Source organism: Orbicella faveolata, unplaced genomic scaffold (genome assembly GCF_042242905.1).
Source record: "Orbicella faveolata isolate gen_17 unplaced genomic scaffold, um_ofav_v1 contig_13, whole genome shotgun sequence".
Lineage (NCBI taxonomy): Eukaryota > Metazoa > Cnidaria > Anthozoa > Scleractinia > Merulinidae > Orbicella > Orbicella faveolata.
The window spans coordinates 28,204,389-28,207,500 of record NW_028301540.1 but is presented as its reverse complement, the minus strand read 5'-3'; positions in this window follow the sequence as shown (position 1 = coordinate 28,207,500).

The following is a 3,112-nucleotide window of genomic DNA, read 5'->3' as shown; positions in this document are numbered from 1 at the left end:
TGAGGAGTGAAATGATGTGAAGTTTATATGAAATAATTCATATATGAACTGCGGTAGTAGATGAAAGTGAAGAATGATCATCGCAGTTAATTTTCCAATTTAAGCAATTGGAAAGAAGAAGCCTGAAAAAAAAATCAGGGCTTCAACGGGATTCGAACCCGTGACCTCCGCGATACCGGTGCGATGCTCTACCAACTGAGCTATGAAGCCACACATTGGGAGCGAGGTCAATTAATTGAGTTCATATCTTCCCGTGAGGAGTGAAATGATGTGAAGTTTATATGAAATAATTCATATATGAACTGCGGTAGTAGATGAAAGTGAAGAATGATCATCGCAGTTAATTTTCCAATTTAAGCAATTGGAAAGAAGAAGCCTGAAAAAAAAAATCAGGGCTTCAACGGGATTCGAACCCGTGACCTCCGCGATACCGGTGCGATGCTCTACCAACTGAGCTATGAAGCCACACATTGGGAGCGAGGTCAATTAATTGAGTTCATATCTTCCCGTGAGGAGTGAAATGATGTGAAGTTTATATGAAATAATTCATATATGAACTGCGGTAGTAGATGAAAGTGAAGAATGATCATCGCAGTTAATTTTCCAATTTAAGCAATTGGAAAGAAGAAGCCTGAAAAAAAAATCAGGGCTTCAACGGGATTCGAACCCGTGACCTCCGCGATACCGGTGCGATGCTCTACCAACTGAGCTATGAAGCCACACATTGGGAGCGAGGTCAATTAATTGAGTTCATATCTTCCCGTGAGGAGTGAAATGATGTGAAGTTTATATGAAATAATTCATATATGAACTGCGGTAGTAGATGAAAGTGAAGAATGATCATCGCAGTTAATTTTCCAATTTAAGCAATTGGAAAGAAGAAGCCTGAAAAAAAAATCAGGGCTTCAACGGGATTCGAACCCGTGACCTCCGCGATACCGGTGCGATGCTCTACCAACTGAGCTATGAAGCCACACATTGGGAGCGAGGTCAATTAATTGAGTTCATATCTTCCCGTGAGGAGTGAAATGATGTGAAGTTTATATGAAATAATTCATATATGAACTGCGGTAGTAGATGAAAGTGAAGAATGATCATCGCAGTTAATTTTCCAATTTAAGCAATTGGAAAGAAGAAGCCTGAAAAAAAAAATCAGGGCTTCAACGGGATTCGAACCCGTGACCTCCGCGATACCGGTGCGATGCTCTACCAACTGAGCTATGAAGCCACACATTGGGAGCGAGGTCAATTAATTGAGTTCATATCTTCCCGTGAGGAGTGAAATGATGTGAAGTTTATATGAAATAATTCATATATGAACTGCGGTAGTAGATGAAAGTGAAGAATGATCATCGCAGTTAATTTTCCAATTTAAGCAATTGGAAAGAAGAAGCCTGAAAAAAAAATCAGGGCTTCAACGGGATTCGAACCCGTGACCTCCGCGATACCGGTGCGATGCTCTACCAACTGAGCTATGAAGCCACACATTGGGAGCGAGGTCAATTAATTGAGTTCATATCTTCCCGTGAGGAGTGAAATGATGTGAAGTTTATATGAAATAATTCATATATGAACTGCGGTAGTAGATGAAAGTGAAGAATGATCATCGCAGTTAATTTTCCAATTTAAGCAATTGGAAAGAAGAAGCCTGAAAAAAAAAATCAGGGCTTCAACGGGATTCGAACCCGTGACCTCCGCGATACCGGTGCGATGCTCTACCAACTGAGCTATGAAGCCACACATTGGGAGCGAGGTCAATTAATTGAGTTCATATCTTCCCGTGAGGAGTGAAATGATGTGAAGTTTATATGAAATAATTCATATATGAACTGCGGTAGTAGATGAAAGTGAAGAATGATCATCGCAGTTAATTTTCCAATTTAAGCAATTGGAAAGAAGAAGCCTGAAAAAAAAATCAGGGCTTCAACGGGATTCGAACCCGTGACCTCCGCGATACCGGTGCGATGCTCTACCAACTGAGCTATGAAGCCACACATTGGGAGCGAGGTCAATTAATTGAGTTCATATCTTCCCGTGAGGAGTGAAATGATGTGAAGTTTATATGAAATAATTCATATATGAACTGCGGTAGTAGATGAAAGTGAAGAATGATCATCGCAGTTAATTTTCCAATTTAAGCAATTGGAAAGAAGAAGCCTGAAAAAAAAAATCAGGGCTTCAACGGGATTCGAACCCGTGACCTCCGCGATACCGGTGCGATGCTCTACCAACTGAGCTATGAAGCCACACATTGGGAGCGAGGTCAATTAATTGAGTTCATATCTTCCCGTGAGGAGTGAAATGATGTGAAGTTTATATGAAATAATTCATATATGAACTGCGGTAGTAGATGAAAGTGAAGAATGATCATCGCAGTTAATTTTCCAATTTAAGCAATTGGAAAGAAGAAGCCTGAAAAAAATCAGGGCTTCAACGGGATTCGAACCCGTGACCTCCGCGATACCGGTGCGATGCTCTACCAACTGAGCTATGAAGCCACACATTGGGAGCGGGAAGATATGAACTCAATTAATTGACCTCGCTCCCAATGTGTGGCTTCATAGCTCAGTTGGTAGAGCATCGCACCGGTATCGCGGAGGTCACGGGTTCGAATCCCGTTGAAGCCCTGATTTTTTTCAGGCTTCTTCTTTCCAATTGCTTAAATTGGAAAATTAACTGCGATGATCATTCTTCACTTTCAGTTTTAGTTTTATTCCGGCTATAAGCTCCCCTCGGATATAAGCCCCTCCGTTTATAAGCCCATCTAAAAGCCTATATTGGTAAAGTCACTTTTTTAAAAAATCAGCAAACACAACGTAACTTGACTTAGTTATATCGCGAAAATTACTTGCTCGGTCTGTATTAACTCAAAAATATTTCATATCCCATTTATATCTATTTTTATTAACATCAAACCTTTACAGTGTGTATGAATTATCTCTTAAAAAAACATTTTAACTTGTTAAAGCAATGCACAATTTACGGTTGTTCGAAAGCTGGATAACGCTATCCACCGGATAAATCACTATCCAGTGGATAGCGTGGTTTGTTTTGTCAACGCTTACCCGCTGGATGGCTTTTCATCCGGCGGATAGCGTTATCCAGCCTTCGA